At 41.7% G+C, this 14,372-nt stretch overlaps 1 pseudogene; it reads right to left on the bottom strand.

Moving 5' to 3' along the window:
* Positions 1-14,372, bottom strand: part of LOC109831521 — a 20,671-nt pseudogene that overhangs the window by 748 nt on the left and 5,551 nt on the right.

Here is a 14,372-nt window from a genome sequence, read left to right on the forward strand (position 1 = left end):
GTGCAGATTAAATAAGTGTGGAAGGCTGTCAATCCACCAACAAACCAGGCAGCTATAAATGTATATATGATGAGAACTGCAGAAGCAGGTGATTTCAGAATGGCTTTCCACAAGTTACAGTGATGTGCTCCCATGATCTTCACGAGGTTAATCCAGCAAAAGATGAATACATATAGGCATAGCATTGTGGTGGAGGACACAAACATGTAGAAGAAGCGGTAATTCCTCTGCAAGATAAAGATTTAACATAGGTTAAAGTTATCTTCCTAGAATTTAGTTCACCAACTTACTTCTGAATCCTGACAGCTTAAACTAGTAAGATGAGTGTCATTGTCAAATCATGTGTTTGCTTAGCAAAAAAAAAGGAAGGAAAATTGGTAAACTATAAGAAATTATAATTAATAGTTAATTGACTTTAAGACGAGCATGAAAGATTTGTTAACAAACTAGTGACATAATCAATTATTTACTTTTTTCCTGATAGACAATTTCTAATGTACCCTAGTATCATACACTACGAAATTATAATAAACCGTTAATGAACTTTAAGACGAGCATGAAAGATTTGCCCACAAACTAGTGACATAATCCATTATTTACTTTTTCCAGATGGAAAATTTCTAATGTATCCTAGTGTCATAGACTAAACTTAATATGCTTCTGGAAAAAAAATAATTTGACACAATCTGCTTCAGTTAGAACATTTTCAAATCCATGGAAATCGGTAGAAGAATGACCATGTCACCACTGTATTACAATCTGTAGTCAATAGACACATACATGCTTCTGTGAATGATGAGGAAGATAGACCATAGAACTTGAAAAGGCAAGTAAACAATCTAAACTGGTTATGTCAAATGCAAGATATTCCTCAAAAAATCCCCTGAAACAGGAAAGATCCTTAAGAAGGGGAAGACTGGAAATTGCCTGCCTGAAATATTTAAAGAAAACTACAAATTTTCAGAAAGTTTGTCTTTACCTTTTAGATTATAGATGTCTTGGAATAAGCACAACTAACATAGTTCTGAGTACAGTACCATACTAAAGTATCAAAAATATATTATATTTTCTCAGCAAGTTTGACTGTGCTTCTGGCTTATAAATGTCCTGTAATAAGCACAAGTAAAATAGTTTTGAACACATATCTATGCAATCATATAAATGCTGGTTGTTAAGAATCTTAAATAACTTAACATGCATCATCATCCACAATGCATCTACTTAAGTTTCTACGTACACTAAGCATTTTGCATAGCCCACAGTCCATTGATTCACAAGGTTACATAAGTATCCAAATCCTCTCCAATTAGGTGGTAATTGGCGAGGGTCCACTTACCCCAATCTCTACCATTCATTGCAATTTGAAGGGATGAGTTAAGACCACGTAGAACCATGAAGGATTTCCACTATCACAATAGCGGTTTTCAAGACAATAGTGGTGTTTCAAATTAGTGGAAATCCTAAATGGCCTTATCTTATCCCTTGAAATTGCATGAATGGTAAGGATTGGGGAAATTGAACCCTCTCCAATTACCACTCACCTGGAGAGGTTCTGGATCCATTACAATAGGTCATTGGGTGTAAGCTGATCAGTTTTCTGGTGATCGTTTAAGTAAATTTATTTATTCCTATTCTGCAAATCATCTTTCTAATGGATGCCTTTCCAAGTAGCAAATAGACTTCTGAGACCTGAGGGAATGATAAAAAGTCTGATACTCATCATTAATGGACAGATCTTTAGTTTAAGCTTTCGAAGAAAGTGATCATCTCACACTGCTAAAAAAATGAAGGTAACTACAACACCAGCAGAAACTTGAGCTTTCAACAGCTCTATGCCTTCATGGTCAGGGTACAGTTAGAGCTTTCAGTCTCCCACAAGAAACTTTCAATTGCCCAGGAAAATAATTTGAAATGGAAGAATGAGGTAAACTCAGTGCATACCTTCCCAATACACTGCCCTACCCAAGGGCAATGGTGATCAAAGCGCTCCACACAATTATTGCAGACAGAGCAGTGTGAGCACCGTGGCGGACGATATAGCATGCATGTATGACAATACTTCACCTTGACTACAATGCCATTTACAACAACCTCCTTAACTGGTGGCAAACTTGGTGCACCACCTTGTGCTCTTACCCAGTCTATAGATGGGCCATCATCGTCATCTTCTGGTTCTGGAGGATGTGCATTACGGGGAATTATGCCTGGATCTCTGCTAGATGTGAGAAAGAGAACAATAATAATCTGCATAGTTAAGAAATACAAAGCACCAGTCAACACGAATAGTACATGAGAGAAAAAAGATATGCAAGTAAGATATCACTGTCTTATTCTATTAAATGAGAGAAAGGGGCAAAGGAGGGTCAACAGGTACAATATAGTCCTAGTTTCCTAACATCTAAACTTCCTCTGTCATCCTTCAGACAAGTAATCATAATTGTACTGTTGCACAACCTCTAAGAAAAAATACATATTCTGACCTTTCAGAAAATTCCACCAGTATTACATGCAATGTTCAGGAAACATCGAGATGTGAGACATCTCATCTCAAATGATAGACCTCCAACCAATAGGCAAGTGATGCAGAGCTAAAGAAGTTTGTTGGGATTTGGAAGTAGGGAAGTAAAGAAGTTAGGAAGTTCAGGATTCAATCCCTTGAGAGGAAGCATCCATCTACTGAAAAAAAAAAGAAAGATAAATAAATCGAAGTACTAAAAGGCAGTTTGAATCATAAACCAATGCTAGTTTAGTCACCAGGAATCGCTATAGCATGTTCCTTATTAGAAGATATATGGACTTGGTTGGAAACTTGACACAAACTTAGAAAGGGTTAACATATCCTCGATTAAGTCATGCTCTACTGGCGAACACTCCTGCAACCCAACCCCCCCCCCAGCCATAGGCGGATCCACATTGAGCATAGCAGGGTCACTTGACCCCACTTTGCTCAAGGAATACTAGGACCCCCACCTTAGTAAACACCCACCAATGAGAAAATTTTATCAATCTAATAGGCATGTGACCTCACTACAAAATCGAAGAGACCCATATCCCACTCGACCAAGATCAATTAGAAATCCAAAAGGAGTCAATAGATCCCCCCATCTAGTAACCCATTCACTAGACTAATGGTTCCACAAAAACCCTAGTTGGATCTACCCTTGTGTCCACCCGCCCCCACCCAACTTAAAAAAGTCTGTTGCAATCTAGTTAGGATCAACGCGAATAATCTTTTATTTTTCCGCATCTGCTACTTTTTAGTTTTTTTTCAGCTATTCGCATCATCCGCAACCCAGTATCTTTCGGTTTTGCCATAACTCGTTCGCCTTTTCCTCCGCCCTAACTTCTCATCCGTTTTGGTGGTGAGTTATTATTGTTTTTTTATGTATATAATTTAAGATTTTCGAGGATTTTGGCCATGACTATGGTAACTGGTAGAGAGCTTTTTTGCAATGAAGTTGATAAAAAGTAAATTACGGAATAAAAAATGAGTAATGATAGGCTCAATGATTTCTTAGTGACATATATTGAGAAAGATGTATTTGATAATGTTACTAATGATGCAATTTTTTCAAAACATAAGAAGTCGTTGGGGATAATTCTAAAATTTTTAATTATAAATATAATTATATAGTGACACCACTTCTCAAAAATTTCCGAAAAAACTCCCAAACCACCACATGAAAAAAAATTTGAATGAAAACCCATTTGAATTGAAGAAGGGTGAATGATGGTGATGATCATAGACTCATAGTGTGATGATGAGCATTGATATAAATAGCGGTAAATAGCCCCGCAATAGCAGCGCTAATAGCGTTAGTGGTCCCTTCCCGCTACGCTATCGTCCAATAGCGGTGACATGTTGCGGAATATGCACTTTCCGTTCGTAAAAAAGGTCAACCAATAGCTATTTAAAAGCGGTTTGGGGTTTATTTTTTAAAATTAAACCCGACCTTTAACCACTGCATTCGACCGCCTCCCGCGATTTTTAGCGTGCTCCTGCCGCCTCTCATAGCATCTGACACCTAACTCAGTACTTCATCTCACCTCCTTCTCCGTGAGCTCCTCCTATGGTGGTCCTCTCACCGCTCAGCTCATCTTGTCGAAGACGATGACTCTTTGATTTCTCCTCCAGTCGTCTTTGGTATTATGTGATGATTACATATCTATTTCATGTTTAGGATCTCTTTAAATCATCAAATATGTAATTTTAGTTTTTCTAGATTTTTTTTAATCTTTTTTAGTATTTACACATATCTAAATTAGACCGCTATTTGATTTTATATTTTTTGCCGCTATTTTACCGCAATAGCCCTAAATAGCCTTAGCGATGCCTCATCGCTACGCGACGCTATCTGCTATCGATAACTTTGATGATGAGTAACTTTAATAAATGTAAAGAGTATGTTAACCCTACACAAACTTGGATAGAGATAAATTGTTCCAATTTAAAATTACAGAAAAAAAGAAAGAAGAGGAAGCTGACCCCAACCAGACACCATGATCGACTTGCAGTTGCTCTGAGAGAATGGTTAACCATCAAAATAACAAAATATAAAGTATTGTCAGAAAGAAAAACAAATGTGGACGGGAAGGATTCAGATGTAATAATGCACTAATGCAAGTCTTTTAGTTATTAGTTTCATGTCTTAGATATTGTATCTACGATAGGTATGTCCTTTATGAAGGGAAGGAGAGAGAGTTTGATGAGATCATTTTATGGGGAAAATGTAACAGTTTTAAAAAAAATATTTACAAAACATCCATACTTAAGCACTCATTTGATGTTACTGTAGATGCAAATAAGATGTAGCATATTTTCAGGTCACAGGTCACATTGGACCTTGATGCGAAAAAAAACAAGATGGCTTTTAGACCACTTGTTAAATTAAAGACGGGACCCAAATCAAGGAAGTTATATCAAAAAACAAAGAAAATAGTCAACCCGCATTAATAAATGTGTGAAGTCAAGCATAACGGCTCTGTGGATTGGCCCCTCTAGACCATTTGATTGGAAACTTAGACCATCTAACATGGAGATCAATCATTCTAAAACATAAAAAACTCTCCAATTTTGAGTTAAATATTCTATCTTTTCTCTCTAACTGCATTTTTTGAAAGAAATATTTCCTAAACTATTGGATCTTAATTCATGTGTTTTCTGTCAAGGGCCTAAATAAAGATTATTTTAGAATGACAACCTATGTTACCCGGGTACTTCTATAATGAAGTCGTACCCGTATCGGACACGTACCCGACACTTTCCCGTACCCAAACTTTATGGACACTTCTTGAATATATGCATGCATTTATTATAACATGTACTCAATTATACGATATGTGTTAATTTAAAACACTTATCAAAGACTTCCTGGACGTAAAGCTTACACTTCACATCCGTCTTTTGAAACTAATGAGATACGAGTCGGATTCGTTTCAGTCCATACCTAAGTTTAAAACTATATAGTTAATGGGTCGTTTAGATATCTAGTAAAAAAATGAGTAGTTTACAATTCACGATAATCAATATGATAAAAGAAACTCAAAAATGTGATCGGAATTTTAATTCTAATGACACATGAAGGGGGAAAATTTATCTAATGTACAGTATTAATTCAATATATATATGTAGTCGTGTCCCCGTACCCTATATTTTACAGTTTTGTCATATCCCGTACCCGCACCCGCCCCGTACTAGTACCCGTGACGTACCCGTTTCCATGCAACTTAGATGACAACAGATGATAGTTTTTCTCTGCATATAAACAGTGAAATGAAATATGATACATTAAAGTAGTACAGGGGTTTTATTAAGAGCACTAACGGTGTGTAGGGATCAAGGGTAGCAAAAGGTAGGGAAATAGAAGTGGACACTTAACTTTATTTAGGAGTTTTATTAAGGGAAGTGTTGGAGGGTGGCGTACAGAAAAGTTTCATATGAATATTGTCATTTTCTTCCTCCCAAATTGAGGTGTAAAGGGTAAGGGAATTGATTAGAAATAGTTTAGGGTTGACATGGGAAGCGGTGGAATGAGGTGAGGTGAGGGACAAAACAATATGATGCCTTTGGCAGGAGGTTTCTAGAAAGGAGGTGGGGTGAGGGAAGGGAGCTTAAAGGTATTACCGTTCACAATCCCCTCAAATTGGGGGGATAGTGAACAGTGATTGAGGGATTAAAAAAGTTATCTTGTAATGACTTTTAGACCCTCAATATATATTACATAATTTTCAAAATGGCCCTTGTCTAAATAAATATTTCTCAATCATGAGGATATTTATCGTACTTTAAATAATCCATCATCTCACTTCCCCATTTCTAACTCTCCAACCAAACAAGAAAAAGAAATGTACCTTCCCTCGTTTTTCTTTCAACCAAACAAGAAGTCTAAAAGGGGTGTCTTTCTCTCCACCTCATTACACTCTACTACTCCTTCTCTCCTCTCATTAAACCCACTACCAAACCATGCCTTGGTGTTGGCCCTCTATCATCATTGTGGATCAACGGTTGACATTTAATTATAAAACTCTTCTTTTCCCTTCCTTCCCTTTATTAAAACTCTCAAACATGAAGAAATAAATTTCTCTCCCTTCCCCTTATAAAACTCCCAAACAAGATATCATATTTTCTCTCTCCTTCCCTCCTAATTTATCTTCCCTTCCCTTCCCCTAGTAAACTCCCAAAGACAATATAAGAGAATCCCAATGCAGACTTGTAAGTCGAAACTGCAGTAGAGAAATAGAATTGCAATTCTAGTCCTAGAACAAGATCCAGGATATAATCACAATAAATGTGAACTGTAAAGCCTAACAAAAAGTATACATTCAAAAACACAGGTAGCGTTATGTTCATGGTGAAACAAACGGAAGTAATAGCCATCTAGATGAAAGATATTCGTCGGACGAAGACCTTCTCGAAGAAATTTATAACTAGATTAACCTGTTATCGACATTGTGAACAGGGTGCTGCTCTAAAAAGCAACACGTATTGCTCATGTTCCTGCTTAAAACTCGTTATGTCCAACAATTAAATAAGCCTTGTGTTCGCGGGAAAAATCGTGTCTTTCTTCATTTTTGATTCCATTGCTATCTTTAAATAACAACTTTTTGAGTTACAAAGATCCGGTCTTTTTATAAGATCCGGTTACAACGAAATCAAAAATAAAGAAAAATATTACAACTTTCTCCTTTTATCGAACAAATCGCGAGCTCCTGTTTTGCGGTCGCTCGCTTGCGTGGGTTGTTTGCCTGCGCCAGGGTTTATCCGTGGACCACCGCGAGATCTAGAGAGCCACTAGGAGGCCGTTAACGTCTCTTTAGCACATACGTCAACATGCGGAACGGATTTAGATAAATCCGCATGCTAGCCGATTGCAAACGGTAGTCGTAAAGCTGCAATCAAACCATTGAGTGGCTGAGGTTTGCCAAAAACGTCTATAATACGAAGTCACGTGACGCATCAGCTTTCATTAGTTGGTCTCGTGACTTGAGCATCCAAGCGACATTCGAAACCCTAGGGTCAACGTCGGTCAACCGGCGTAACTTAGGTCAACGCCAGCCCACGCGTTGGCGATCAAAATCAATCGTACGACGTTCAAAACCCTAAGGTGCAACGGCCGGACAATGCGTAAGCGCCTAGGTCAAGCGCCAGTCAACGCGTTGCGATAAAAAGTCAACGTACGACGTCAAACCCCTAAGGTCAACGCCGGACAAGGCGTAAGCCCTAGGTCAACGCGCAGGTCAACGCGTTGCGATCAAAAGTCAATCGTATCGCAAGTTCAAAAGGCCGCTACAGGTCAACATCGAATCACGCGCGTAACCCTAGGTCAACGCCAGTTCAAGCGTGTACGATCTAAAAAGTTCAAACATGTAGCGACGTTCAAAACCCATAGGGTCAAGCCGTCAAGCGCGCGTAACCCTAGGTCAACGCCGATACAAAGGTGCGTTGCCGGACGAAAGGAATCAATACTCGAAAAGTTATACGAGTATAACTGCTTCTTTAATACTCCGAAAAGTATACGAGTATAACTGCTTCTTAATACTCCGGGTATAGCAATAAGGTATACGAGGTATAAACTATTCCTATTTTTGTTTGAGAAAGTTCCTGGAGAAATTATTTTTTATAATTTCTTTCTTACAAGATAAATCAACAAAAACTAGACGCGCGGAGCAACGCGTCGCGAATAAAAACTCAAGCGGCGGCAACAATGCGATGGTCAGTCTAAAGATTAGAAAATCAAAAGGGGAATCGACTTTCAAGTTAATAATTCCGAGCAAAGGTTCAGAACAATAAATGCAGGGCACCGGAACTCTTACTGACATCGATCAGTAAGCACTGCGAATAGCCTGGAGGTATTGAATGAATCACAGACGGAAGCCATTCCAATAGTCCGTTACATGTACCGACTGAGAGGTTGCGGACAAATGCATATCCATAAGTATTTCAGACTCTTCTATAAAAGAACGAGCTGAAATAACTTGGAAGGGGTATCTGTTTAGGCGTATAAATTGGCTTATAGGTCGCCTTAGCATAGCTCGACAGCAACCGCAAACCACGAAGGCGACGAGGTTGACGAATGCGCAAGCGCAAGCAACGGAATGTACATCCATTCGCAGACCGTGGGATCAAACCGCAAAAGGTTCGGGGAATTCAACCGAGTCATTCAAACAAGAGCGGACTCCTGATGAATCCACGACCGAATCAAGATACAGTTTCGGACTCGAACGCCAGAAGTGGATTTACTGCAAAACAGGAATCAGATTCACTGCAAATCAAGATCAACAGATCAGAGTCCAAATCAACAACCGCACAAACGAAACAAAAACGATTACAACGAAACAAAACCACAGAACACCCAAACACCCTGAGAGCTCGCGAAAACCGAGCTCCTTCAGGTGGCTCGCCCAAGCCGAGCACCCCAGGGTGGCTCGACATGAGCCGAGCCACCTAGGGTGGCCGGCCACCTGTGGCCGAGCCACTCAGCCAGATCTGTGCCTGGCAGACGATCTGGTGCCTATAAATAGGTCATGTGTTGTTCATTTGAAAAGGTTTGAAAATTTGGAGAGGCGAAGCCCTGCTGGATCAAGACTCAGAACTTAAAAAGATCAAGCTTTGGGACTTCGAGGACTTGTTCATCCAGATCTGGTGCTCGGCGACTCCAGTAGCCGAAATAAGGCAGGTGTTCGAGAGGACGGATCTCAGATCTATGCAGGGCATACTCCCGGATCAAAGCTTGGCCTTTGATCCCGGATTTGACGATTATTTCCTTGATGAACTAATCGCTCCCGGCTATTATTTTCTTGGTGAATATCCGTCTGACTGCGTAGATTCGACCGGATCTAGATCCTCGCGGTGGTCCAGCGGATAAGTGATTTGTTGATCTGATTTGGCAGTAAATCTGATTCCTGTTTTGGCAGTAAATCCACTTCTGGGTTCGAGTCCGAAACTGATCTTGATTCGGTCGTGATTCATCAGAGTCCGCTCTTGTTTGAATGACTCGTTGATTCCCCGAACTGTTGGCTTGATCCCACGCGCGAATGGATGTATTCCGTTGCTTGCGTGCGATTCGTCAACCTCGTCGCCTCGTTGGTTTGTCGGTTTGTGTCGAGCTATGCTAAGGGACCTATAAGCAATTTATACGCCTACAGATACCCCCTCCAAGGTATTTCAGCCTCGTTCTTTTATAGAAGAGTCTGAAATACTTTGGATATGATTGTCCCAACCTTCAGTCGGTGTAACGGGACTTTGGAATGGCTTCCGTTCTTGATTCCTTCAATCCTCAAGTCGGTTCCTGATTTTCTAATCTTTAGCTGACCATCGATTGTTGGCGTTGAGTCTTTATTTGCGACGCGTTGTCCGGCGTTGTTTGTTGAGTTATCCTTAAGAAAATTTATAAAAAATATTCTCCAGGAACTTCTCAACCAAAAATAGGGAATAGTTTATACTCGTATACCTTATTGGAGTATTAAGAAGCAGTTTATACTCGTATACTTTTCGGAGTATTAAGAAGCAGTTTATACTCGTATACTTTTCGGAGTATTGATTCTTTCGTCGCAACGCATTGATCGGCGTTGACCTAGGGTTACGCAAGAAGCAGTTTATACTCGTATACTTTTCGGAGTATTAAGAAGCAGTTTATACTCGTATACTTTTCGGAGTATTGATTCTTTCATTGCAACGCATTGATAGGCGTTGACCTAGGGTTACGTGTTGACCTTAGGGTTTTGAACGTCGTACATTGACTTTTTGATCGTAACGCGTTGACTGGCGTTGACCTAGGGTTACGCGGTGTTCGATGTTGACCTTAGGGTTTTGAACGTCGTACGTTGACTTTTTGATCGCAACGCGTTGACTGGCGTTGACCTAGGGTTACGCATTGTCCGGCGTTGACCTTAGGGTTTCGAATTTTTGCTCGCAACGCGTTGACTGGCGTTGACCTAAGGTTACGCGTTGTCCGGCGTCGACCCTGGGGTTTTGACCGTCGTACGTTGACCTTTTGATCGCAACGCGTTGACTGGCGTTGACCTAGGGTTACACGTTGACCGGCGTTGACCTTGAATCTTCATCTATAACGCGTTGTCTGGCGTTTGAGCTTCATTGCGACGCGTTGTCCGGCGTCCAGGCTTCATTATGATGCACTGTTCGGCATTTGACACAGTTTATACTCGTACGTCTGCTGGAGTACACACGGTTTAAGCTCTTAAGGAATTGGAGCATGGATCTTATCCCAAGGTCGTTGGATGCTCGAGTCACGAGACCAACTCATAAAGTTGATGCGTCAATGACTCGCATATTTATAGGATTTTTGGCAAATCCTCAGCCATCAACGGGTTTGATGCGCCTTTACCGACTACCGTTTGAGTCGGGCTAGCATGCGGATTATGTAAATCCGTTCCGCATGTGACGTTGTGCTAAGAGAGTTAACGCTCTTAGTGCTACGATATTGAATACGTAGACTTCGTCTTTCTCACGGGAATAGACTACCCGGCGACGCGTGTTAGGCGCTGACTTTAGGATTTTTGGCTAACCCCAAGCCTTTAACGGATTTGATTAACCTTTACCGACTACCGTTTGAGTCGGGCTAGCATGCGAATTGTCTAAATCCGTTCCGCATGTAACGTTGTGCTTAGAGACTGAATCCTCTAAGACTTGTTGCTATGACTTTGAATACATAGACTTCGCCGTTGTCATGGGAATAGGCTACCCAGCAACGTGTATTAAACGTTGACTTATCCCTCCTTAGGCTTCGGGATAAAATACCCCAGAATCGAACTCTGGTGTCTTTTTCTACGGGGAAAGACTAAACCGGCGACGCGTGTTAGGCGTCGGCATATCCTTTCTTAGGATTCAGGATGAAATTCCCCATGCGTGTAAGGCATGGATTTTGGTGTTATTAATAACAACCTGCCGCGATGTTGAATATGCGGACGAGTGTTCTTTTTAACGGTTAGGAACTAACCGGCAGCGCGGGTTAAGCGCAGACTTATCCTTGCTTAGGTTTCAGGATAGAATACCCCAGAATCGAACTCTGGTGTCTTTTTCTACGGAAAAAGACTAAACCGGCAGCGTGTGTTAGGCGCAGACTTATCCCTGCTTAGGATTCGGGATAAACTTCCTAGGATGAATCCTAGATTGATGAATTCTTGGAAAAGGTTGGTGTGGGAAAGGAAGAATTTTATATTCTATTTCCGGTCTTCTATTAGGGTGAAGGCGAACCCGAATACAAGGAAGGAAGAATTTTATATTCTATTCCTTGATTCTGGAAAGGAAGAATTTTATATTCTATTTCCAGCGCAAAAGAAACTAGAAGTGGGATCTCCACTCCGAGAATCGGACAGATTCGGATAATCCTAACTGTCGGAAGGTTGGATTACCGAATTAAAGGTGAATTCCTCGTTTATCGAGAGTGAATTGTGGTTTTTGTCCTAACTGTAGGAAGGTTTGGCCAAATGGGAGTTTGAGGTGACCCTAACTGTAGGAAGGTTTGATCACTTGATTTGAAAGTGGACCTCTCGTTCATTGGAGGAATCGAGAGGGGATTTTGGTTTTGGTCCTAACTGTAGAAAGGTTTGACCAATTCCGAATATTATGTCCAGACTCTAACAATGAGAGTGTTGAGTGCACAGACGCGGTGAGAATTTGAAAGGGAGTTTCTTATTCATCATCTTGCTGTGGTGACCGGATTATCCCTAAGAATACACTATATGGATTTCTTTTGGGAACTTCCCGTTACATGAATCATCCACCCCCAGCTTCCTTTGCAAAACTGGGTATGGTATTGTACTCAGTTGGGTGTCCGGGTTATCCTTAAGAATATCAAGCATGGTATTCTCCAGGAACTTTCCGTGAAAGAAAGGAAACAGTTTAGACTCATATACCTGTTGGAGTATGTAAGGAAGCAGTTTAACCTCATGCACTTGTTGGAGGATTGAAAAACAGTTTATACTCGTATACTCTTTGGAGTCTTGCCGTTCTTATTTGGCTTATCTGAGCGATATGACGCCGGCTTCAACCAAGGTCTGAATGCTATTCTTGAGAGTAAAGCAATCGTTGGTGGGATGAAGGACCCTCCTGTGGTATGCACAGTACTTTGGATCCGTCGTGTTGTCAGCTTCCTCCTGATTTGTGATAGGTGGTAGCTTGATCTTGTTAATTTCAAGGAGGGATTCGAAGATGGCTGGAACGTCTTCGTCCTTGAAAGAGTACTCTTTTTGGAGCCTGTGATCCGAAGTCTTCTGCTGTCTCCGGGATTGCTGTTGCGACGTTTGATTAGTACCATCAGCAGCTGCAGGTGCCTTGCCCTTACCACGAGAGGCGAAGTTTGAGTTGAGCGGATTAACCGTCGGTCGGTTCCTCTCGGCCTTCTTCCTTCGGAGGAAGCGTTCGGCTTGTTCACCGCGCACCTTCAAGTCTTTCCAAGTGTCAGACGGTGCTGTTCCCATTGCTTCCAACACGTCCAGTGCAAGGTTGTTGTGGCAAGTCTGGAGAATGAATTCCTCAGTGATCGGGTCCCGACAATTCATCGCCTTGTTCCGGAACCTTTTGACGAAGGTATCGACTAACTCCCCGTCTTTCTACTTCTCATCGAGCAATGATCCGATAGATATCTCGGTATCGTCGTCGAAGAAATTGGTGAGGAACCTGGTCTCCATATAGTCCCAGCTGTTCACGCTACCTGGCTTGAGGCGGCGATACCAATCGAAGGCGGCTCCGCGAAGAGTGCCGATGAATGACCGCACCATCAGAGGCTCATTGCCAGAGATTACCCCCAGGTGTGATTTGAAATAAATCACATGCACACTGGGCGAACCCTTCCCATCAAACGGCGTGAAGTTAATTAGGTTGAACTTCGCCGGATATAGGATCGATTCCCACTCTCTTGGGTATGGACAGTGAATGCCTGTTTTCTTCATCTCTTGAGCGGAGATCAATGTGTTGATTTTGCTCTCGAGGTTCTTGATCTTCAGACTTTCGCCTATGTTTTCGTTCTGAGGCGGAAGTGTGGCATTACGACTAGCATCCTCATTACCACCCCCTGCATTGACGGGAGGATTATTGGCATTGTGAGCTTCATCCGTATCCGTGTGCTCCTCTTCCTGAACGACCTGGTTACGGCGGCTTGGTTCACCTTGCTGGTTCGTCAGTGCCTGAATTTGTTGGTCATGCATTTCTCTCATACTCTGCATGGCCATCTGCATTTCGAACCTGAAGCTCTCCTGTTGTTTAGCCATGGCTTCTTCGAGCATCTTGGCCACTTGTTCCGCGCTTATCATAAATGACTCGCGGGGTTATCCCTCGCTGGATACTGTATTGTCTGATGCGACAGCAGAACAGGAATTCGATTCTTCATCTTCTGACGGTAATCTTGTCCGAACCCTACCATAAGTTCCTTGTATGATGGCTCCGGACTGCAGACGGGTTACACACCGGGGTACTTCCGGAATTGACTCGGGGTTCTCCTGTGTCGACGTCCCTTTGCTGGTCATATTCGTGGTGACCCTCGGAAATTCTCCTTCCTCGACTACCCTTCTTCTTTGTCGGAAACGCCTAGGCCTTGGTTTTGGCGTTTCGGTGGTGAGCCTTTCGAAAACCGAAATTCTTTCGGGGACTGTCTTGATGCAGTTGCACTTAGACAGTACCGCCCGAATGAGCTTTGAACAAGGGCACTGAGTTTCTAGCCTTCGAGGACTTCTCTTTCTAGCTTTGCTCGTACCCCCAGCACGATAGTACAGCTCTTCCGTTTGAAAGTCGGAGCAACCTATCGTGTGTTGGCACAATTTCTCAGGTATAACGCAATCATCATCAGACGATAACATTTCCTTCTGAGAGTGAATTACCTTCTTCGGACTTTCGAGAGTCACGCGCCTCGAAACGC

Source organism: Asparagus officinalis, chromosome 2 (genome assembly GCF_001876935.1).
Source record: "Asparagus officinalis chromosome 2, Aspof.V1, whole genome shotgun sequence".
NCBI lineage: Eukaryota > Viridiplantae > Streptophyta > Magnoliopsida > Asparagales > Asparagaceae > Asparagus > Asparagus officinalis.